Genomic DNA, 25,433 nt, shown 5'->3' with positions numbered 1-25,433 from the left:
ATATAATGAACTTTACTTCATTTTCTATAGAACTGAAGTTAAAGTACTGTCCATGACATAACTTTGTATTTCATATGAATAAATATTAGTTGCCAGGCACCATGTAAGCTCTCTACATATGTAATCTCATCTACACTGACAACTTTCCTACATGCCACCCCCAGATCCTTTTATGCGTTTTCTATTAACTTGGTTACTACAAAGCTAAGAGCTAAATTAAAATACTTGAAGCAGTAAGCATTTAGGATTTTAGTTTAATTATCTTTCTTCTTCTACAAGATGTTGATCTTTCTTCCTGTCCCATTTTTAACAGTCTCATTATTTTGTGGGATTTTTACTATGCATTTACTCACACACATTTCTGAAAGTTGATTCTCCATAAACAAAACAAATTACCATAATTATCAGTTGTAATTTCCTTTCATTACCAATTGGCAAGAGTTTTCATGAATAATTCATTTGAAGATGACCCCTTGGGTATCACACTTTGGCCACTCGAAAACTCAGATAATGCAATATTTTCCACAATTGTCTGGTTCAGAATGTTTATGAAAGGACAAGAAGAGGGAATGGGAAGAAGTTGATTGAATTAATTTAAAATATAACTACCAGGTTATTTCTAAATCTATCAACAAAGTATTTCTATATTGTGTTGGATCCTGCCAGTCCCATTTTTTCCCCTCCCCACCTACCATTTCTGCAGCCTGAACTACACCACCACATGCCCTTGGACACCTTAGAGCTGCCAAAGCCGGAGGACTGCCAAGACCTTCAGAGTGAAAAGTCACTGTCACTCAGTGATGTCTGTTCTCTGGAATTTCTCTCTTAGTACTGACAATGCCTCTGGATCGCATAAAAAATTCTGCTAAAAATTCAGGGAGTTGAATGTCAGTGTCTTCAGGGAATCAAAGTAGCATGTAAGATAAACTCCACTGCTGAGGATTTCCATGTACTCAAGGCAAATACTCCTGGAGGAGCTTGTAGAAATAACTACAATGTTACTATACAAAAGGGAAGCCCAGCTGTTGCCAGAGGGAGAGACAGACAGACAGACAGACAGACACTGACCCACACAAAAACTGACCCATACACGCATGGTATGTGTTCATGCATGCACACACACCACAGATTTTGGCATGCACAAATGGCACCCACTGAGAATGCTTAGTCAGGCATTTGGGGAACAGAATGTTTGGGCACTGCCATTAACTTGTCCAACAAATATCTCCCCAGCACCTACTGTATGCCAAGAACTCTTCTAGATGCTGGGATATCAAGCAACGAGGCAGTCAAGACCCTTGTTCTCATGGACTTCATATTTTAGACAGAGAAGACAGGTTATTAACAAGTACCAAACGAAATGAACAATTCAGACTGCAAATAAGACTAGGAAGGAAAATGAAGGAAACAAACAAAAAACCCAGTGTGATGGTTCTGAAAAGAAACGAGGAACTGCCTTTGCTTAAGTGGGCAAGAAGGGCTTTCTAAGAAGGTGAGGTATACTCTTACACTAGAATGAGCTAAAGAAACAGTCACTTTAACTCAGATTTCCATCAAAAAGATGAGCTTACTCAAAGAAAAGGAATATGCAGTCTTATTTGTGGCTCCACAAACTCCATGCTTCAAACAACTGCAATACCCAGGGAAGGAATCTTCAACTTTCTCCATTCTTAAGATTTTCAGAAATCACCTTCTCCCAGAGATGCTGGAGTAAAAAGAAGTTGTCTTAATTCATCTCTAATTATAGCAGAATTAACTAAGAAAAAGCTAAACAGGAAAAAAAATAAAATATTTATTCTTTTTTGTAATGTCAGTTACTTTAATAATACCCTGGTGCCAATAGGAATTGCTTCATAAAAATCCAACACAATTCTGTAACTATGTTCAATATCATTTACTTTTTAACTGATTAAAAAAAAGCCAAATCGTATTTACTAGATGTTTCCACTTCCAACATATGATAAACCTTTGGAATTAATTAAAAAGCTTGTGCACCTGTTTAATATGCACAAATAATAAAGGGCTGTCCACCAATCCCTTCACATAAAACATCCTAAATACATCACTATGGAATTTCTGTTTGGGTCAATTAAAAGTCAACTGGCATAAAAACATCCCCAATTCATCCACAGCTCAAAATACTTTGCACTGAAACACCTTTTTTCATTAAAGTTTTTTAGCTTATGATTTCTTTCAGAATTGCAAATGATTAAGCAGAAGTGAATTAGGAAGCAGATCACTCACCATAAATATTCAGAATGAATCATGGAGCATGTTCACTAAAATATAATTTTTATTCCTTTGCAACACAGTATGTGCAATATATTATTACAGTGTAAATAAACACACTAAGCCAAGGTAAAATAATGTAAAAGTATTGCTCAAGAGATCTACATTACCTAATTCATTTATCACTAAAAATTGCTGTGTTCTCTTATTAACACACTGCACAAGAAATGCTTAATTTCTTTGACTTCAAAAGAGGTCTATAAAATTGAATCTCTCTACTTCTTAAGATCAGTAACATGGTATGAGGAAGATTTTATTTACAATGTATGTATGGATTAGGCATAATGTTTGAATTTCCACAAATTTTAAATGTGTGTGGAGACAAAAGGATAGAGTCTAAATTTGGCAGTTCAGGTAAAATCTTTTTCTTTGACTCACTTTATGAATTCTTTTGCTTCTAAACTTGCCATTTGAGGAAAATTATACATTTAGACTTAAAAACAAAACAACCATTACCCCCACAAACACGCCCCACCTTCTTTAAAATAAATCAGAAGCCTTAGGAATTAGCTCCAATAATAATCTCACAACGGTCACTCGGGAATCCTCCTCCAAAATGACAACCGCAGCTAAGGGCGAAAGCCACTAAGAATAAAAACTCTCCCAAGTGAATCCTTTCAGAGAGGTGGAGAAAACACAGCTGGCACAACTGGAACCACAAGCAACTTGAGGCGACCCAGAGGAAGATGCATCGTCACGAGAAGCAAAGCAAAGGAGCGCGACTCTGGAGGCAAGCGAAATCGCAAAGATTTCCCGGGGAGGCGGAGAGAAGCCGAGTCGCCAGGCACCGGGCACAGCACACTCCAACAACATTCAGGATAATTCTTTTTTCCAAACCCCCCAGTTCCGTGGCAGGACAGAAACGGGGGCTAGGAGACTCAACAGTCCCTTTAAACTGCCCCTACCCCGTGCCTGCCAACCTTTTCCGAAGCCCCGTGTGTCACACAACTTCCTCATCATGGAAACTTCCACTTGGCTCCGTGCTGAGGATGCCAAACTCCATGTCACAAGGATCCTGTCAACAACTGCGCTCGGGGTTTGAGGAACACAGCCGCTGCGATCGGTGGGGGCCTCTGGCCACCCTGCTCCCCACTACCCACGCGCGGCTCCCTGCCTGCGGCCGCGCAGAGCCCCAGAGCGAGAAGGCACCTCCTCTATGACCCTGGGCGCGGACACCCCGCGGAGGCAGGTAGCCGGGCGGCTGCCACCCGCGGACGCCCACGCCTGCCCGCCGCCCGCTGCGCGGAGCTCCGCCGCCGCCAGCTCCAGTTGCCCCGACGCCTTGTCACTGTCCCCCACCCCCGGGACAGTGGGAGCCACCGCCCCCTCCCCCGCGCCTCACCCTCGCTGCCTCCGCGCAGTCCTCCAGCCCAATTACCGGTGCCCTCGAGCGGCTGGCTCGCACGACCTTGCCCGGGGAAGGGAGCCTGCGGGCGCTTGCCCCGAGCCCGGGAGCAGAAGATCTCCTCTCCAAGCGCACTCACATTATTCATGCAAAGTTAATCCCCGCCGCGTCACGGCCGCCCGCCCGAGGCTGTGCGCCTTCCTTGGCCAAGCCCCGCAGTCTCCACCCTCCTCCGCCCCCTCCTCCCGGCGGTGGGGTCCCGGGGAGCCAGCGGCGACGGGGCGTCGCGCGAGTCCTCCGAAATGTCAACTCCTCGAGCGGAGCGAGGCGACCGCAGCAAGGGCCGCGCCGGCCCTCCGCGCCGGTCCACTTTTATAGGCGCAGGAAGCGAGCGCAGCCAGGGCAGCGAGTCCCCGCCTCTCGGCCCCCCGCGTGCCGGCCCGCTCCCCGCGCACTGCCTTACTCGGGCCGGGGCGCCGGCCGTGCGAACCGGTGACCTGGTTTCCCCTCCAGCCCTCTCGGCGGTCCGACTGGCGCGGCAGCGGCGGACAAGAGCAGGCAAACCCGGCTCCGCCAGGGGCGCAGCGAGGAAATGGCCTCCTGGCCGCACACCCCGCCGCTGCCGCCGCCCAGGACGGCCGGGCCGACGCCCCCTGTCCGGCTTGCTCCGGGGCCGCGCCCCGACGCGCCAACCTGTTGACCCCTGACCCGCGCGACACACGCGCACCTCCCGGCTGCCGCCTCCGCACCTGCCTACCCAGGTGCGGGCTTCCCTCCTCCTGCCCCGGCGCCTTCAGCCCTCCGTGCCCTTCCAGGGCTGTGACGTTATCCCGAGTTTGGTGGCCGCGCGTCCACCTACCCGACGGCTGGCGCGTGAAGGTGTGAGTTTGGTCGTCATTGCTCTAGCTGAAGAGGAAGGAATGGGGGATGAGTGCCGGGGGCGGGAGAGGACTTCCAGGGGCTTGGCCTCCTTAGCCCGGCCAGACTGGAGCGGCCCGTGCCGCCAGCCGCGCTCCTCCTCCCGCCCCTAAACCACTTGTGGCTCGTGTTGGGACGACAGGGCGCTCTGGCTCCTCTGGAGGCCTCCCGCGGGCGCGGCTGTCTTACCACCACTACCTCGGAATGGAAGTTTGGAAAATGCCTTGCTTGCCCGAAAGGGTACACTCACCCTCTCCCACCCCATTCTGCCCATCGTGGGGAGGTGTTCGTTGGGCTGTGACACTCCACAGGTCTCTTTGAAAGGGATGCCACAATATTTTCTCTTTGCCCTGGAATCCTACAGAACAAGTAAAATAAAGCACAGCCTTGAAAAGTTCTATTCTAGCACGTATACAACTCTAAAATGTCACCTACTTTAAGTCCTGAAAGTCAAGGGTTCAGCTTGGGAGAAAATAATGCAGGCAACTTGCACTCTGACCTGCAGTACTTTCGGAAAATACCCAATACCCAGAGAGGTAAAATGCAGCCAGTAGGCAGTTATAGTTGCATCAGAACTACTTTGACAACAAGAGTATAATTATATTCTTACAAACAATGTTAAAATAATATCTACTTCATAATTCAATATGCACATTCATGCAGCACACAATGAATAGAGCTGGGATGATTTGTATCTTTTACTGCCTGAACAATGTATAGATTATTTATTGGAGAGGGCTCTAGATTTCTAGCTGGTGACGTGTTTTATTCCACCTTCTGAGTGTTCCACACTCAGGGGAGAGGCCTCTATCCTTGCAGATAGCACTAAGAGGCACAAATACCAAGGATTTGGAAGCTGTTCCGTGCATCCCTAGGGCCTGAATTTCAGCATCCTTCAAGAATGAAAGTTGCAGACCCCAAAGCTCTCAGGCAAGAGAAAGGGGCCTCTCCCTTCCGACTCTACACACTCCATTTCCCTTCTGTTTTTAAGAGAGAAATTTGTGCTTTAGTCTTTGCTGTGAATAAGGTTCCACTATAGAACTTTCCAGCAACTATAGTGGAAGGTTGTTCTTTGTGGGGAAGTTCCTGGGCTTTGCTCCAAAGCTGCTCTGGGATGTTTTGGTTGGTTTGGAGGAAAGCTGTGGCGTCTACACCACTACACAGGCAGCTCCCGTAGGTGAACCGCTGGCCACGGAGGAAAAACCCTGTCCTGCTCCAGGTAGGCAGGGATAGTGGGGGAGGAGGTTGGTTTTCAAGGGGACCAAGCAACCTTGTGAACAACTCTGTAACAAAGAAAGATGTGGTAATTCTAAGCTTCCTTAATATGGTGAATGATAGACCCCAAAGCTTGATGGAAATTTTCACTTTTTTTCTTTCTGAACAGACCTTGGAGCTAATTTTTTTTCTAAATTATTTCTTAAGAAGGACACACACAGAAAATGAAGTATAAGCAAAACTGCTGCTTCTTTTGGTTCAAATGGCTTCATCTTTCTGGTCTCATTTTCCTGGAAACTTCTGAAATAAAGAGTCAAGACATTAAATCAGTCACCAGGCAATATTCAAACAAATCATGAGACTGTGGCTGTAACCTTGTTATGAAATGATGTTAATTGATTGTTACTGAAACAGCATGAACTAGTAGGACTCCACATGAACAGGTCCTTGGAGGACAGTCTTCTGGGCTGTACAGGAAGGGAAAGGTAAAGCGACAGAACATGACATTTGTTTATCTGGTTTTACATGGAGGGATGATGGGAGAGAATATCATGGGATTCTGACTGAAGGCAGAGCATATCATTCAAACTTGACAGCACACGGTCCTGTGTCCTAGGTTGGCTGGCTTGAGAAGATATACCTCAGTTGTTTTCAGGACCCACAGTTGTTTTTCCACCAGAGCCATCCTCATGACCATGATCTATAAATTTCAAACTGATGCAATCCATTTGCTTTCATCCATCCAGAAACTACCGGGTGAGAAAATACATGAAACACAGGGCATAATAGGGCTAGGTTTAGGCTAGATTGAAGCCAGTTCAGTGGCGCTGGTACAAGGGTCTGAAACTAACATTTTGAGATATTTTTTATTGTGGATGATTATTGCATTAATTTCGATTTTGAAAATACTGCATTTTTTTTCTCTTAATTTCTGTTATTTTGACAATCCCTTAAATTTTGTTTCTGAGGTACGTGCCTTAGGTGCTTAACCTTTGACCCTGCTCTAAAATGCCTTCAGTATTATCAGAGTCTAATCAGCATAGTAAAGTTCAAGTAAGAATTTACTAGGTGTCAAAAATAATCAATGGTAGGGGACTCGAGGTCAGGGAGTTAAGAGATGTGGGTGTGAGGAGAGGAAAAAACTAATATCTCACTGAGAGGTGGCACTTGAATCCATCCCTTAAAGAGTAACCAGATTTTACAAGAAAGTGAGAAACTAAAGATAGCACCATTTTGGAGATTGGAACTATTGGTATTCTTTCGTTAAATAACTACTTCTCAAACTAGCTGTGTAGCCAAATGACCCAGCCCTGGAGCTTCTGATTATCTTTGTTCACTGTTAGTTTCTGAAACTTATTTTTGCTGTGATGGTCCTAGTGATTCTGGTCCATGGTAGCTAGATAAGAATGTAAAATCTACTTCAGTCCTTCAAGAAAGGTAGATTGTGAAGGGAGATGATAGACAAAATTAATTGATGGATGAGAGTCCAGTAAGATGTAGATACAGTCATCTCTTGATATACACAGGGCATTGGTTCCAGGACGCCTCTGCAGCTGCCCAAATCTGCAGATGGGCAAATCCCATGTACAAAACAGCATGGCATTTACATATAACCTGCACATATCTTCCTGCATAACTTAACTCATCTCTAGACTACTTAGAATACCTAATACAATGTAGATGCTGTGTAAATAGTTATTATACTGTATTGTTAAGGAATTAATGACAAGAAAAGAAAGTCTTATGTGCTCAGTACAGAAGCAATTTTTTTCTTCAAATATTTTAACCTGTGGCTGGTTCAGTCTGTAGATGCAGAGCCTCAAGATATGGAAGGCTGACTGAGACATGGTAAGGCTATGTGAGATATGGTAAGGAGGCCAAGATAGCCCAGAAAGAATGGGGGAATCAGGCAGGATTTCCTGCAGAAGGTAGCTGGATGGAACTTTTGGAAGAATCAGAGAGAGGAAAGGCTGGAGATGACTATATTATCTGCAGGACCTGGTGCAAAATGAAACTCTGGGCCCATTATTCCAAAAAGGAAAGAAGTGTGACAGAAGGTGCAAAATTAAAAGCTTTCTTCCACTTTCTTTCACTCTTGTCGTGGTATTTTTTTATTTGCTATTTAATGCCATTCTAAATAAAGAAAACATATTTTAAATTATTAGTACAGATTTCATCATCTATCTTTATACTGTGCAAAGTCCATTTTAAATGCATATACAATAGCATATGACTCATATACAAAATATACTACTAATATTTTGTAGCTCTTGTATGCCCTTTTGTCCTTACTAGAACAGTGGAAACACAGAACAAACTGTTTTTATATCACAGTTTTTGGTACTTGAAATTAAACCCAGGGCCTTAACACTGAGCTATATCCTCAACACCCTTATCTCCTTTTTTTTTTTACTTTGGGACAGAATCTCCCAAAGTTCTGCGTTGCCCAGGCTTCTTGATCTGTGTCCATCCTTGTAACACTATCTTTGGAACACTTGTGTTAGGAAGAACTGAAAGGAAAAGGGACTATGAGCTGCCGTAGCTTTCCCTTTCCTTCTATGTCAGCCTTTTCAGAGTAGGTGGCCAGCTGATACGGGGAAGTAACACATGAAGAAGAAAGCACATGGAAAGGTTGCTCAGTTGTTGCCTTCTTTCTATTTCCAAGCAAGTTCGGTTGGAATGGAAAGTTCAGTCTCTTGGGGTTGTCAGTGCCCCCAGTTGTAGATGAAATATGCTTACCTTGTACTTGTTTTCAGTTTGCTGAAGTCCCACACATTGTGGGTCCTCTGGAATTTCATGTTCCTCAAGAATCCTGTAGGTAAATGGAGCAAAAAGGAATGGTGAACATGCATATGTGTGTTCATGCACATGTTCCACTGGCCTCTCAGACCTTCCCTACAAAACACAAATTCAAAGAAGAATTATTAGGAATTTCAATATGGTGATTACATAGCATTCAGCTATGTGCCAGTCTCAAAACACTGGGCCCTTCTGAGCCTTGTGCACTGTGTATTAGTGCAGATCATATACCCATGAAGTTGGCTTTAAGGAAAGAACTTGTCTCTTTATGGTGATCCAAGCCCAGAGCATGTTGGGGTATATTTAAGGTTGTGTATAGCAATGTATATGTAATATAGCTAACATTTACTAAAGTTGCATTGTGTTCCAGATACTGTCCTAAATACTTTATGCACTTTTTTAAGTTTGTCCAGAAATACGTGAAACAATATTGTTATGCACTCCATTTTCCAGATGAGGAAGATAGGATGGGAAGATCAAATAATCTGCTTAAGATCAAGCCCAGTAGTGGTGGCAAAGGGTGTACTTATTTTGTTTTCCAGGGTCTTGCTAAGTCTTAAGTTGCCCAGACTGTGCTCAAACTTGTGATCTTCTTGCCTCAGCCACCTACAGTGCTGGGATTATAGATGTGAGTCACCATGCCAGCTAGAGGACGTATGTTTAACCAGCTCATTAAACAACTTGTGTTCAAGAGAGGAAGTCATGGGGCAAGCACAGGAGGCCAGAAAATGTATGTTCTAAGAGTCATGAGATATCTTCCTCGTTTCTTTCTTTAGAGACTGCTGTTCCTGAGACAATTAGAAGAGATCTAAAAACAACCATGCCTGCCACTGGCTAGAAAATTCCTGAATCACATTCTCTTTCCTTGTTTTCTAGTTGGAAGTAGAAGAGTCTGAAGCCCCTGGGTAGGAACTGTATGCTGCAAGCTGGGAGGAGTCTGGGTCCCTTAATCACTATGTGGAAGAGAACTCTGTACTCAGATCGAACTATTACAGTGATTGAGTAATCAACTTTTGTATTAAGTCATTGAAATGTGAAAGTTTATTCATTGCAGTTGCAGCAGTATTAATATACCCACCAGCCAAGCCAAACTCCATCACAGCATAAATCATCTTTCCTTTAAATAGATACAGTTAAAATAATGAAATAGACCTATGTGCGTCAACACCGACAAAGGTCCAAAATAAAATGCTGTGCTAAAAAAACTGTTAGTTCAGAGTGAAGAGTTTTTAGCTGATTTGTAGTTACATACAGCAAAATAGGTTAAATCCCAAGTAATCAATTTGACAACTTACCTTTTTATAAACCTGTGTAATCACTATCATCAACAAAATTTTTAAAAATTCCTAGCAATACAGAAACTTTCTCTGTATTTTTTTCTGCCAATAACTGCCACTTTTCCCAGGGGTAACCACTATTGTGACTTCTATCATTATTGATTAGTTTTGCCAGATCTTGAACTTTATATAAATGGAATCACACAGAATGTTCTTTCTGGTATCTGGTTTCTTTCATTCAATGTAATGTTTTCAAGGTAAATCTACATTGTTATGTGGATTAAAAAGTTCTGTTTTAAAGTTCTGTTTGATATTCCATTATATAAATATGCCATAATTTGTTTATTCATTCTCCAATTAATGGACATTTGGTGTTTCCACCAATTGGGACAATTACAAGCAAAATAGCTATGAACATGCTTGAACAATTCTTTTTGTGGATACATGTACTCATATCTTTTGGGTATATGCTCAAGGGTGGAATTTCTGGTCATATATCAACTCTGAATTACTCTATTAAAGTATGCTCTGAGGTACTAGCACAATTTTAAACAACTAGAAGATGATCAATTAGCATTTGCTGAATTCAGTTCATTACAGTAATCCCAAAATATTCAAGGTCACATAGGGTTTAACTTGGGTAAATATTCAGCATAACAAGTATGAAAATGCTCAAAATAATCAATATTCAAAATGACTCTTGCCTTATGTAGCAATTAATTACAACTTTCACTTGCAGCTGCAAATCATTCCTTATGAACTAACCCAGTTCCTTAAAAGACTATGCAAAAACAAAAATGCTAAGGAATTAAAATGCATCAAGAAAAAGGTGAACAGGGGAAAGGAAAATAAGAATACTGAAACATTTCTACATTAAATCTTAATTTCCACCTGTTTAAAAGATAGATTTAAGATGAACTGAGTAATTGCAAATTGGACGGTAATAATATATGTAAATTATGAACATGTGAAAGTACACTGCATTGTTAACTTTTTAGTCAATCACAGGAAAAATCTAGTGGTTCAAGCCACATCTTCCCAAAACATGTCAATTAAGTGTAGTTCTTTTGATTTATTTTTTTGAGTTATGTTTGAATGCATCTGTTACGGTTTGAATCTGGCTTCTTGTTGAAAGCTTAGTCCTCAGTGTAATGGTATTAAAGGTGATGGAACCATTAAGAGGTGGGGACTAATGGGAGTTAGGTCATTGGGGACACTGCCTTCAGAATAAAGTAATGTAGTTCTCATGGGATCCTAGTTAGTTCTCCCAAGATTTATTTTTTATAAAAGAGTAAGAGTGACTGCTCCCTACTCTCCAGCTTCCTGTCTCCCCATGGGATCTCTTCCTCTCTCATGTGCTCCCACCACAGTGCTATTTTCCATGATGTAATGCAGCCAGGGGAGCCCTCACCAGTAGATGAACCAAAGGGACTGCCCAATCTTGGACTTTCAGCTTCCAAACCTGTGAGCTAAATAAATCTCTTTTATTATAAATTATCCAGCCTCAGGTATGATAGCAACAGAAGATGGGCTAATGTAACATCAAAAATAGAAATGTGATTTTGAAAATTCCAGTAAAAATATCCTTCCTGTTTAGGAAGGGAATACAGCAAATCTTACTCATTTTTATGGAATAAACTCTAATTCGTCTAGATACAATAACACATAATACAATATGATGCTTATGGTTATGGACTATTTTCAGATCCTTAAAATCTCTGAATGAGTCCTATCTGGAATGACAGTCATAAATTCAAATTTGCTTGCTTTTGTCAGTTAAGTGAGATTTTGAATTTGAGGCAATATAGTTCTTCTTCAAATCTATTTACATCTCAGAAATGAGCAAGACCCCACCCATCAGAGGTTCAAAGGTGCAAAACTATAAACTCTTCATTTGGAAAGAGAGTCCCCAGGATACCTGCTCAAGAAGGGCCTCCTAGGGAATTAGTTCCTCAGGATTAGCTTCACTGTGTTCAGTCATCCTGGCACTGGGGCTAATGCAGCCGTGGTTCAAGGGGGCCAAGCTGCTGCTTGAGCTGGCACTCAACCTTGGCATTTTCAATGTGATCCTGACTTTATTGGCATGGAGCATGCAAGAGTTGTGGGGTAAGGGAGGCTTCCACCGAGATTTCAGAGGAAGATCTGGGAGCAAGGCAAAGAGCCACTGAGAAGGCTGTAAGCCAGAGATAACAGTGGATACCCCAGAAAGATAGAAATGCCAAGAACATGGAACACCTACTGAGGAAAGCTGTAGAATGACGGGAGCCAGTGCAAAAAAGAGCCCATATGGGCTGCAACCAGCAAGGCCATAGGAGTGGGGCTGCCCAAGCCTTTTAGCCCTTTAGAGTGCATGTCTCACCACTAGATGGCCTGGCTGCAGAACATAAAGCTACAGGATTTAATGTTTGCCCTGCTGAGTTTTAGTTTTGCTTTAGTCTGATTCCTTTTTATCCCCCTATTTGTTCTTCTCTTTTGGAATGGAAATGATTACCCTATCCCATTGTATGTTGAAAGTATTTTACTTCCTTTTTGAGTTTTATAGGAGCTCACAGCTAAGACATTGTTGTGAGTCTCAGAGGAGACTTTGCACTTGGACTTCTCAGCATTGTTGAAAATGTTAGGACTTTGGATAGTCTTAGAGATAGACTAAATGCATTTTACATAATGAGATGGACATGAGCCTTTGAGGGATCTAAAATGTCCCCCAAAAGTCTTATGTGTTTAGTGGTGGGGCTTTTGGGTTGTGATTGCATCATGGGGGCCTATACTCATCAGTGGATTGGTCCATTGATGAATTCATGGCTAATTGTGCTGTTAGGAGGTGGGGCCTGGCATGTGTCTTTGGAGGGTATGTCTCCCTTCCTGGTTCATCCCTTCTCTCTGCTTCATAGCTGTCACAGGTTGAGTAGCTTTCCTCTGCCATCCTCTTCCTCCATGATGTTTTTGCTTTGGAACCAGCCAATCATAGACTGCAATTTTGAACAAATTAAACCTCCCCCTTTTCAAGTTGTGGATGTTGGATATTGTGTCTCATGCCAAGAAAGCTAATACAAACCCAATATAGATCTTTTTGAAGTCTCCTATTTTAGTGTATCATAACTGTCTTTTACAATAAAACTCACCTCGCCTTCAGTTTACAAAGCAGTGTGTAAAATATTAGTCATAGAGGGCCTACAAAAAACCTGTGGACCATATTTTAAACATCTATAAATGATACATTTGCAATTTTTTGGTACTAGGGATTGAACTCAGGACCTTGCGCTTGCCAGGCAGGCGTGGTGCCATTGAGCCACTTCCTGGGCCCATAAATGATACATTTGGAGTAAACCAAATCCCAAATTAGTGTAAGAAAGGTCTGAGTTACCATTATGCAGACTGAGAGCAAAACTCTCCACTGTAGTTTGTACAGATAATGTGCTAATTAGAGGTTTCATTTCCAAGTTTGTGTCCTTTCTAATCATATGATTTGAGCAACAAAGTTTCACCAAGCTTTAGTTTCTTCACCTGTAAAAATGGAGAAAATAATTGTACCTATTTGATAGGGCTGATGTGAGGAATCTATGATGGCTGATGTGAGGAATCTATGATAACTGATAGATAATATGGCACATGATGCCTGACACACAGTAAGTGGTTAATGAATGTGATCTGCCATTACTGTTTTGGAAGAAAAGTAATTCATAGTATTTGAAAATTTAGAAAAATGGCCGGCGAAAACTTACCTTCCAAGGTACTTTTTTCTTGCCAGGTATGGTGGCACACACCTATAATCCCAGCACTCAGGAGGCTGAAGCAGGAGGATCACCATGAGTTTGAGGCCAGGCTGGACTACATAGCAAGACTTTGTCTCTCATAAAATCAACTACCTGAGCAGGCTATTCCAGACTTAGAGAACAGTGAGCAAGACAGTCAGAGTCATTCCCTTTGTGATACCTACATGTCATCCAACAAGCTCCTATCTTTGGCAAAGATGAGCACAAATCCAAATGTATGCCTGGAGTCAGACTTTCAGAAATACTGGCTTCTGAAGACAGAACCCTCTCCCAGTGAGTTTTAGCCTTAAGCCCTGGTCTTCTGGGAGAAATGATTCAGTTCTTAGAAGAATCTTATGCGTATTTCCCTATAGCATTTTCTCACTGCTGCTAAACTCTAAGTTGGAATGCCTTTATCCAAAATCCGGTTTCTACAATCCCTGAAATATTATTCTCCAACATAGGAGAAAATAAAGTCATTCAGAAATCTCCAGATGTTGATTTTGGAGCTAATCTTATCTGAGCCCATAATGATGTTATGCCCTTGGCCTAGTCATTTCTTTCCTGGTCCTCCTATCCACATAAATAAATGCAAGAGGTTGGACTGCATAACCCCTACAACCCTTCCTAGCTCTTACATTTCAAAAGCCTCTGCAATTCTATTCCTGCTCAACGGTCAGAAAAAGGTCTTTATTTTATGGAATTCTCTTTCTTCTCTTCTCTTCTCTTTCTTTCTTTCTTTCTTTCTTTCTTTCCTTCCTTCCTTCCTTCCTTCTTCCTTTCTTTTCTTTGTTTTTTGTTCTTTTTTAAAGGATGGATCATTTGATTTATTTAGAACCATTATAGCTAATTTACTGAATATTGATTTCATCTATATGCTTTTAAACTTTTTTATTAGTATGTTTGTGATAACTAGTAATTACTTTCATCTTGGGGAATTAGTGCATATATATATATATATATATATATATATATATATATGTATATATCCCAACTTGATTATATTTGCTACCCTTGTTAACTGAACAAATAGACTTGAGAATTTAATATTTTAAAGCAAAATCTGTTATTATACTCTATGGGATAAAGTGAAATGGACTTAAGTTCTATACATAATGGCAATTTCTTTTGGGATGTCAGAGAGCAGTTCTTTTGTTTTTCTGATTTTAACAACATTTCCCATTTGATGTGTAAGTCAAGTGCCAGAAAGCTTTTATTTGGTTGGTTAGGTTAATTATAGATTGAATTTACCACTGATATTTTTTTCCAATTTTGTTTTTAATAGTGAAAAACTAGAGAATCTGTAAATTCAGCTCATGAAATATTCTTTTTTAGTATTTCTTCCAATGATTCTTATATGTGCTTTTACTTATTCATAACATTTTAAAATGAATTTTGGTGATTCAGTTGAGGACATTTGATATTTCTCCATGTGATGATGGACATTTCTTCTAGGTTAATTTTCTTTAACTCCTTTACCAACTTTATTGCAGAAGTAGTATTGATTCACTCTCTATGTCACATGACATAAAGCTGTTCCTACTGGGAAATGTCTCACTTCTGCCGTTCTTCAACTACTTCTACCTCCAGGCTCTAATGTAGTATGTGAAAGAAGGCTTTATAGCTACTGGGGCTACAGGAAATACCAGGAATGAGAAGTGATGTTGTCATATATGTTATTTCTCTCAGATCCATTAGTTAATTTCCCTGAGTCCCAAGGTTTTTTTTTTTTAACCTACAAAATGAAGAAAGTCTTCATTGCTAAGGTGATAAACTAAAATTTTAAAATGTTGAACAAAATGCCTGAATCTTGGGTGATCAGTAAAGATTAGTTTTCCTTTTCTTCTCACAACTGATCTTCCTTTTGAGTAGAGCTCACAGTTTTATGACTGATGGCAAGTAAAAAATGCAAAAGGATGGTAGACAAAATGGAACTCCCTCAATAGAGGCTATGTTATTGGGAGTCTGCCTTCCAGTCTCCTGCTCCACTACCTACTATGTACTTGGCAGAGCTTAGAAAACCAGTTTTTCTATTATAGGAGTAACTGTGTAAGAGAAAAGTATGAAGCATTTGTTGAGTGTTGGCTTTCCTGAGCCCCAGTTTTTTCAGTGTCATGAATATATAGGGCCTGTGTTTCCTGCAACATTAAATTAAACTGTGAGCTCCCAAACATTTTATCTGGGAAAATTTACAAATACAGGAGTCATACTGAAACAATGTGCATTGACCTGAGAAATCACAGACCTTTCTGCAAGCCACAGGCAAAAGTTTAGACTTTATCAATTTAGTTGATACCTAATTCTGGTACCAGAGCCAAAACCAGAGCATCTCCACAAATACAGTATGACAAATAAACAAGTTTCCTTTTCTTGACTTTTGGTCCTTAATTTAAGCCAAACTCTTCAAGTCTCAAAGTTTCTTTTTTCTCTTAACTATTTCTAATGTGAGCCTTATTATGAATATAATTTGACTGAAAGCTGGACCCAGATGGACCCTGAAGGCCTTAACCTATGGAAGGAAGTCTCTTGGCACACTGCCTGTAATCCCAGCACTCTCAGAGGCTGAGGCAAGAGGATGGAAAGTTTGAGCACACCCTGGGCAACATAGCAACTTAGCAAGAGACCCATTCTTAAAAAATAAAAAGGGCTGCAGATGTAGTTCAGTGTGAAGACCTGAGGTTCAGTTCAATTTCTAGCGCACACACACACACACACACATTCCCACACAATTCCTGCTTTGGTGAGTGGCAAGGAATATGGTTTGCTAGTCTAACAATGGCTATTAGGAAATTAATCCTTGCTATTTTTTGGGTAAGAGTTCAGTTTTGCCTGAGGGCATTTGTACACAAAGGTCCCTCTGCCTTAAGCTCTTTTTCCAGAAACGTTAAGGGCTCCCTCTGTCTCATCAGAGAGACCTTTCCTGACCATCTGCTCCAACAGAATTACCTCCTATCACTTTGTAGTCTGGTGGGTCTTCACCCATGCTCCTCCTATCAGCAGCATAAGCATCACCTGAGAACATTTTTGAAATAAAAATTGTCAAGGCCTGCCAAATCTGAAACCCAGAAGGATGGGCCAAGAAATTTAACAAATCCTCCAGGAATTCTGATCCAAGCTGAAGTCCTTTATTCTGTTTTGCTTCACAGTCTTTATTACCAACTGATATTATATTAACTATCCATTTCCTTCCAGATTTATTACCCACATTTTCTACCTGAATGCAAGCCCTGAATTAGAACTCAGAGGGCATATTAGAAGGTCTATGGAGTCCTATATTAGACACTGTGTCAAAGAGTAAAGTCTTACTGGTTAATGTATCCCCGACACTCTTCAGAATAGTATGTGACATAAAAGAGGCTCTCCGGAAAGATTTTTCAATGAAAGAACAATTTGCCACCACAGGGTTGGCACAACCTCTCAGAGACAGAATATAATACTGAGCACAAAGTGACAGTGCAGTACCTGAATTTCCACCCCGAGTTATTTGGGTAGGTTGATAATGACCTTGTAGGGACTCAGCAAGAATTATGCCTCTCATTTTACTTAATTTTACTATGTTAGATTTTCTAAAGGTCCTCTACTTTAAAACTGCTACATCTCAGGCCAGGACTCAAATGTTACAGCTCTTCACCAGTCCCCTTACCATCACATCAGAGTAGGGTTTCAGGAGTGACTATAATGATACTAAGTGGCCATAGTATTTTTAATAGCTTTTAAATTTTTATTTTTATTTAATTTGTGGCTTCTCAGAATTTTTTTGCGGGGGGAGTACTGGGTATTGATCCAGGGCCTTCACATTGAGCTACACACTCAGCCCTCTCTCTTTTTAAATTTTTGAGACAAATAGTTGCTAAAAAATCACTAAACTACCCAGGTGGGGCTTGAACTTGGATCCTCTTGCCTTGACCTCTCAGAATGCTATGATTACAAGCGTTTACCATCATTCCCAGATTACTCCTCAGAATCTTTAATGTGCAATCTTTTGAAAATCTGTAAGTGGGAAATACTTTAGTGATTCCCAAATTTTGGATCAGAAGTTCATTTTTGTGCACTAAACAATTATAGGTGATGAGGAAATTTGAGGAACATTGTCAAACTCATAACTTATAGCCACTCAACATGCCTCCTTGACCAGTTGGACAGTAATATGCTGTCTGTGATTCTATCCATTAGCTTTTGCTGTATAACAAACTACCTCCAAAATTAGTAGCTTATAACAGAAATCATTTATTGTTTTCCATGAGTCTGTGGATTAGTTAGGCAGTTCCCTAATTTGGGATTGGATAATCTGTGATCATCTTACATGTTGGCAGGCTAGTGAGTCTGGGATTGTTGAGCTAGGATGGGTTAGCTTAGTTCCTCATGGTCTGTCGTCTTCCAGCAGGTGAGCCAAGGTTTCTTCATTTGGTGGTCTCAGGGCCCAAAGACTGGAAAGAGAGCAGGCCTCTGCACACCAGTACTTTTTAAGTCTCTATGTCACATTTGCTAAAGTTTCATTGTCTAAAGCAAGTTACATGTTCAATCCAGACTGAAGAGAAAGAAAAATAGGCTCTAGTTCTTGAGGAGGGGATGGTCAATGTTGTATTGCTAGGATATATTTAGAAGCAAAAGTCAAACATATGACTTGAGAAATTTAAATGAGAATAATCATGTACTCATTTTGTGTTTCCATTACAAAATACCCAAGGCTGGGTACTGGTAAGGAAAAGAGGATTATTTAGCTCATATGTCTGAAGATTCAACATGATGCTGATATGTACATGGTGAGGCTTCATGGTAAATAGCATCGTGATGGTGGGAGTGTGTGCAGAAGCGATCCCGTGGCAAGACAGAGCAGGATTGATTTATGGGACGTGCCAAGTTCCCTTATAACAACCTGCTCACATAAGACTTCTAGAGAGAGTGAGAATGTACTCCCTCAGGAAAGCCTTAAGTCTTCTTAAGGACCTAACCATCTCCCACTAGGCCCTATCTCAATATCCCCAACACGGGGGGCCTAACTTCCAACACATGACACTTCGGGGTACAAACAACATCCAAACTGTATCAGGTCACTTTCTTTCCCCTTTAGAAATTGAGAAACATCTTCAAAAGGATTCCCAACTATCTCTGGTTCTTTGCTTAGCTTAAGAGCTTCATCACTGTATCAAGAACCTTTCTGTATCAAAATTAGTCAAAGCTTCCTCACAGTGCTTCAGAGATTGGTACAAGAATCCAAGAGCAAAGGCCGTTTTGTATATGTGGTTGTAAAGTGGTCTTGGCTAAACTGTGTCACACACCAACAATTTGAAGCCCACCCTCACTATACCACATGCATAGGGAAAAAGAGACTGAGGGAAAAAATAGGATATATTTGCATATGCGCTAGAACAATGTTAGCAGGAGGTATTCACCATATCACAGGGAATGAAAGGATTCAAGCTTTGATGATCTCAATTCTGTTGACAGTAATATACCTTGAGTGAATAGCTTTTATCTCACCCATACCACAATCATTTGGTGCAATGTTGGGCTCAGATGCCAGGCTCTGGAAAGATTATGGTGGAGAAAGTAAGTTAATCTCTTTCTTTGCGGAATTTAGAGCCAAGTGAGATAGAAAGACATTTCAAAGTATATCCAGATAGATATATACATAGACACATAAACATATAAATTGAGATAGAAAGAAAAAGCAAACAAAGTATAAGAGAGGGCAATGAGTGAAGGCATTTAATTTAGACCCGATAGTCACAGAAGACCTCCTTGAGAAACTGACTTTTCAGCTAAGAATTTATGGATGAGCGTAAAAGATCCTATCATATAGAACAGAGAAGCCAGAAGTAAATCAGAAAGGATAGACTAAAGCAACAGCTAATACAGAATTAAACCACAAGAGGATGCACCAGAATATGTACTGAAAAAGAAGAAAATGAACACATTGTAAAAATATGTAAAATGCTTTATCCTGAAGCCCCATCCATGTTTCTCAGTTGTTTCCCTTTTATCATATTGCTGGATTCAAATAAAATATAGTTTAGGAGAACATCTGCTTTAAATTTCATCCTCTTTTAAAGCCTGTGCTCTATAAACAATAAAAAGCAGAAGGATAGCATAAACTTTCACAAGTTAAAGACCACATTTAATCATCATCTTAGGAACTATTAGGAAAAGGAAGAACAAATTTCATGGAGTCTGGTGATGCCACATCCTGATTTTGCAGTATGTTAAAATTAGGAATAACAAATAAAATAATTTGTAGGAACTAATGAACAAGTGGTCAGGATTCACTGTGTTGGAATAGTTCATGCACTTGGCAAATCTTAATGAGATGTGGAACACAAAGGAACAAAGATTACCTCTATCCTCATTTCCTAGGTTGAGTTCCTCTATTGGGGCTGGTATATTCTCACCCTTGAAGAGGGTCATGATTCAGTGCATAAAGTTCAATTGTTTTCTCTGGCATTTATGTTCAAAACAAGGTTCTCTGGCCAAGTTTGTCAGTCATAGCACTACCGACATTCTGGCTGAGTAATTCCTTGCTATGAGGAGCTATGTTGGCATTAGAGGAAGTTGAGCAGCATCCCTGGCCTCTATGCACTAGATGCCAGTAGAACACACATCCAACCCTGTTGCCACGCCTCAAGTTGAGACAAAAAAATGTCTCCAGATTTTCCCAATTGTCCCCTTGGGAGCAAAATTATCTCCAGCTGAAAACTTCTGTTCTACCTTTGGATATCAGAGAATATGAATTTTGCTGTTGCTGCTTTTTGACTTTCTAGATTAGGAAACTGCTTACTGGCATGTTTTAGTATCTTTTGCAGAGTAGAGAAAAAAATATCAAGTTTACTAATGACTTAGCTTATTTTATACAGTTCTATCTATCCTAAAACAGTGTAATTAAATTAGGACCTTAATGTTTTCCTCACAATTGAGAAAAAATTTAAGTTTTGAGGAATAACATTTCAAGTATTAATTATATTGCTACAAAAATGTCCACTGAACAGATATGAATTTACCAAATATAAGTTGATTTTTTTACAAATATTGCTGCAAATTTGTTTTTAAAAAGACACTAATTTTTAATCATCTACAATTAGTACCCCTAAAAATGGAGCAAAAGAAACCAATAACCTAGGAAATGCACAATACCTCTGGAATGTACCTGAATACCTTATAGTAATATTGCTCTGTACCCCTTTATGGATATCTGAGAACACAAGAGTCATTGTGTTTAAATTTGGAATTCTACACTTTCTCCTGTGGCACCCACACACAGCCCTCTATGGCTCAGTGGAAACACTGCAATATAAAACTGTTCAGCTTTTTAAGAATACAGTGACAAATAATTTAATCAAGTTGAAGGGATCTTAAAAAGGTTCCTTTTCTCAGGTTGTTGATGAGACAAAGTAGGGCATACTTAGTGGTACTGCCAACACCATAAAATCATGAGAGGAAGAACCTGGTTTACACAATGAAGGTTAGCTGCCCTATGATGATAAATTAGCAGGGAGTTGATAAGGTGCCTATATGACTAATTACTAGTTAGCAAAATGTTTACATCAGAAATAAAAGCCTCAGTCAGTGGAACAGTTACAGGTCATTAGGAATGACAAATAGAAAACCTGTCTGACCCTGGCCTCACCTTGACTAAAGAGACCCACTAGCCATGGGAAACAAGTGTAAATCAGATAGTCTATCAAATAAAACTGATGCATTGTTAAGAGGGTCCTCACTAGTAGCCTGTCACTGAAGGAAAGAAGATGTGGTACAAAGAAATGAAGTAAAAAAAGACTTATTATTTAGTTTCCTCTGAATTCCTGTCTATTTATAACATTTTCCCATCTGTCATTAAGAGTTACACCCATGACAATAGCAATGAAATATTAGGACTTCTACAATATGTATACACATATGCATACAGAGCAATTGGCTTAACATTGAGCTTGTAAAAATATTTAATTGAATTAAAGGAATATACTCAAGTAGAATATATAGCATTATGCTGTTTCACCTACCATGTATTTGTAACAATCTTATTGTATGTCACTTTGATAAGACAAACACAATTTTCTCTGAAATGTAAACAATAGCTGAATCATTTTCTTTTTCTTTGCATTTGGGAGCAACCCTGGGCTTCATGAGTGCTAGGCAAACACTCTTTCATTACATCCCCAGCCCAATTGAGCTTAATTATAATTATATATAACAGCTATGGAGGTCAAAGGTGAGTACTGTTATTCCTCTGAAACATAAACCTAAGAGAAAATACTCTATAAGACCCTAAGGCCAAACCCCACAAGTGTTCTTTTGTGTTTTCCACTGGCCTGCTTACTCTTGCTGAATTTATATTTCTTGCCAAATTTTGTTATCTGCTCTCACATACCTTTGTAGTGCTGAACAGCAATCTAAGAACAGGTTGAAAGACCTATGTGGAAGCAGGAGGGCAGTAGAGTGTGTTGTTGGGAATTAATCAGTTGTCTTTGCAGGAAAGGCCCCAAGCCCCAAGGCAGCCACTTACTGACACTGGATATTATGCCATGTTGTCACAGCAGGTGACCAGGAAATCGTAAGTATTAGAGAATCCTAAGAGGTCTAGTGTGGAGGGAGATTCAGTCTACCCTGTCCCACCTTCTTGGCTTTCCAACCCTTTCTTTATGTCTGTCAAGTGTTCTTGCCTAGTTTTAGCACCCAGCAATGATGGCAGTGTATTATACAGTTAAGAAAATGTAAGACAAGACTGAAGACAGTACACTATAAGAAACATCCACTCAGGATGGCATCCATCCATTAATCAATGAATTCAACACACCTTGGTATTGCCTGGTGCTCCTTTCTAATCCAGTCTATGCCCATACCATTTTTTCAGCTTATCAATCTAGCAATCACAACAGTAAAGGAAGTAAAGTTTATCGCACATATTTTCTTAAGCAGCCAATGCAACTTTCTAAGTCATACCGCCATCACTTTTAGGGAATCTATGGCAGTTCCTTTGAAAACAAATTCTAGAAATAGTGTTCAAGTCAATTTAAAATTCATAAGTCAAAAGTTCCCACTTTTTTATCCCTTCTGAATGCAAGATAAACTACTATATGACTTCATTAAAAAAATTGTGTTTTTAAGAGCCCCTGTTCACAGAGATAAGAATAAAAGTGATATGTTTTGAAATGCTTTCACCAAAAATGGATTAAAATGTGAACATGTCTTATATGAGGTCAGTTCCCTTGTATGGAATATTAGTAAATTTCCCTTGTATGGAAAATTAGTGAATTTTCCAAAAGTTCCTTACAGGAAGCAACTGTAGATCAGTGTTTCTCAACATGTGGTCCTCAAACCTGTCCTCATATCACCTGTGAACCTGTTAGAAATGTAGTCTTGGGCAGGGTCCAGCAATCTGTGCAGCAATAAGCCCTCCAGTTGATTCTGTGCACACTAAAGTTTGAGAAGCTGAAATAAAACTGAACTATAATGTTCAGTCTTCTATGCTTTTAACTTAATAATTGTGATGATGACTATGATTTTAACCTTATCTCAGCACCTCACCATGTCCTTAAACCTTATCCTAAATACTGTAGGCATTATGCTGTGGTATCACTTAATTTTCATTAGAATGCAACAAAGTATGCTCATTCCCAGGTTTTAGGAGCGATAATGAAACAGGAAAATTAAGTAACTTGCCCAAGGTCAGCCAATAATCTACAGAGTTGGCTTAACTGAAGAAGATAATACACACATACACTCACGCACAGACACATGCACACAACACCCTCTTTTTTTCACTATCCTGCCATACTACCTTCTAAAATCAGGAAAAAGGAAATCTCCCAATTTAAATTTTACTTCCCCTTCATAAAATTACCTCTGCCCTTAGGACCTAACAGGAAAGATCCCCCTTTGCCCACAGCCTAAGCAGCCAACCATCTGATCTCTCAGCCACATTCTGACCTCTTCCAAGCATGTCAGAGCTCTAGAGACAAAATCCCTAGGATATTTTGAGAATGATTTTTCTCTCAAGTGAATGTGAATCTTTTATCCACTCATTTTGTATAAAAATGAGCCCTTCCCATAATTATAAACTACAGTTTCGAAGTGTCAAGAGACATTCTAAATACCATCGACATCACTGCAGCTCAAAGTGTGGTACCCAGGCCAGCAGCATCAGCCTCATTCTGGGTGCTTGCTAGTGGTGCAGAATCTTAAGGCCCACCTCAACTTGCTGAATCAGAACCTTTGTTTTAACAAAATCTCCAAGTGATTCTATGCACATGGAAATTTGAGAAGCACAGGTTCAAATAGTCGACACCCCCCCCCCGCGCCCCGCCCGCCATTTTACCTGAGGAGACTTGAGGAAATTAATCCATTCAAAATCATGAATCTAGTTAAACTGGAACTGACCACAAATTGAATATATTTTTTTCTGTGTCCCTGAAGCCTTCAGCTCTTAAGTACTTTAAAAATAATGTTACCCAAAAATCATTGAGAGCTTCTTTTTATACTGAACATTGTACTGATCACTTTACATAGATTATCTCACTTTGTCTTTTACACATCCTATCAGTTCATTACTATTGTTATCACTATGTTTTCTGCTAGGGACACTGAGGCCCAGAGAGGTATAAGTACCTGCCCTAAATCATGCAACTTTGACTAGTTAAATCCAGGATTGTAACCTGTGTAGCAATCTTGGTCTCTGTCTCTCTCTGTCTTTCTCTGTCTCTGTCTGTCTGTCTGTCTCTCTCTCTCTCTCTCATTTCAAGAGAGGAGTGAATGAAATAGTCATTCTGCTTGATATCTTTTTATTAATCTCAGTAGGAACAGCTCTTCTCTACAGCTGACTAGAAAAGAAAGCAAAAGGCCTCTCACCTTCTACTAGTCTTTTCATTCCTTACAGCGTTGTTGCCATACCTTCCAGTCCTTCTTTTCAACCCCTCTTCCATCACCTCGGGAATCCTAGTTTCCAGTCACTGGGGATTTAGAGGTGAAGTCCCTGCCTACAGAGTGAGAAAGATCAAGCGCTACTGATCTCCTTCGCCAGAAGCACTCAAAAGGTAAAGGAAAAAAGGTGTTTATGAGAGAGCTATATCATAGGTAAATGAGTTGCTATTTGTGGTTTCTTGAAACCCCAACATATAAGAGGTTATTTCCAGTAAAAAAAATTTTCCATCCCAATCAAGATAACATCTGAAATGCAACCTAAGAGTAAATTGGAAACAGACTGTGTTATGTTCCAATATAATTATAAAAGTTCTACTTCTTTATAGCACCTTTAAAAAAGTGTTTGAGTGTTTTGGAGCAATGTGCTTTTCCTTACAGTAAGCTGGTACAGCTCCTTCACACTATACGCACATATTCCACAACCAAAAATAATATGGAAAAGGTCCAGGTCTAGAAAAGCACCTAAATTAGAATATAATTTTTATGTTTAAATTTGGGTTAACGATTAAGCATTATGAGATTAATATTTCATTTTCACACAGTTTTTCAGAATTTGGCAATGTGTATAATGGTTAACTACATATACTTTTGCTTGTGTCACTGTGGAACTAGGCAGTAAATGAGTACTTTAGAAACTTTGGTATGTGCATCATCTGTAATATGATTGCACAGACCTGTAACATTCCCAAAGGAAAGTACTCCACAATTTCATTGATATCTGAAAGCAAACACAGCCCAGTTATTAATGTTCTCCATACAGCATATGCATGTGTGGTGCATGAGTCTTTGATTCTAAATATCTTCTGTTAAATTCCAAGATTTTCAAGGTAAGAACCCTGCCTTATTTATGTTTCATTTTCTCTTATTATAGTAACATGTTTTCTTGCCTTAATGAATGTTTGCTGAGCTGAATACCACACCTTAACT

At 40.1% G+C, this 25,433-nt stretch overlaps 1 protein-coding gene across 26 annotated transcripts in view; it reads right to left on the bottom strand.

Moving 5' to 3' along the window:
* Thrb (thyroid hormone receptor beta) overlaps positions 1 to 4,679 on the bottom strand; it is a 384,335-nt gene extending 379,656 nt beyond the window's left edge. For 4 of the 26 annotated variants that reach the window (XM_087181461.1, XM_021238677.2, XM_004857770.4 and 1 more), the window contains exon 1: positions 3,632 to 3,792. The gene's annotated coding sequence lies outside the window, so the exon portion shown is untranslated. Of the gene's footprint in view, positions 1 to 1,571; positions 3,567 to 3,631; positions 3,980 to 4,097; positions 4,240 to 4,391 lie in introns of those variants that run through there. The other 22 variants (XM_004857771.3, XM_021238678.2, XM_004857773.4 and 19 more) reach the window with 17 other exon arrangements.
* Between the last annotated feature and the right edge of the window lie 20,754 nt (positions 4,680 to 25,433).

The sequence above is a fragment of the Heterocephalus glaber genome, unplaced genomic scaffold (assembly GCF_053883595.1).
Source record: "Heterocephalus glaber isolate CG9 unplaced genomic scaffold, H.glaber_assembly_v1.0 deba00001472, whole genome shotgun sequence".
Lineage (NCBI taxonomy): Eukaryota > Metazoa > Chordata > Mammalia > Rodentia > Bathyergidae > Heterocephalus > Heterocephalus glaber.
The sequence above is the reverse complement of the archived record's forward strand: the minus strand, read 5'-3'. Positions and strand labels throughout refer to the sequence as shown.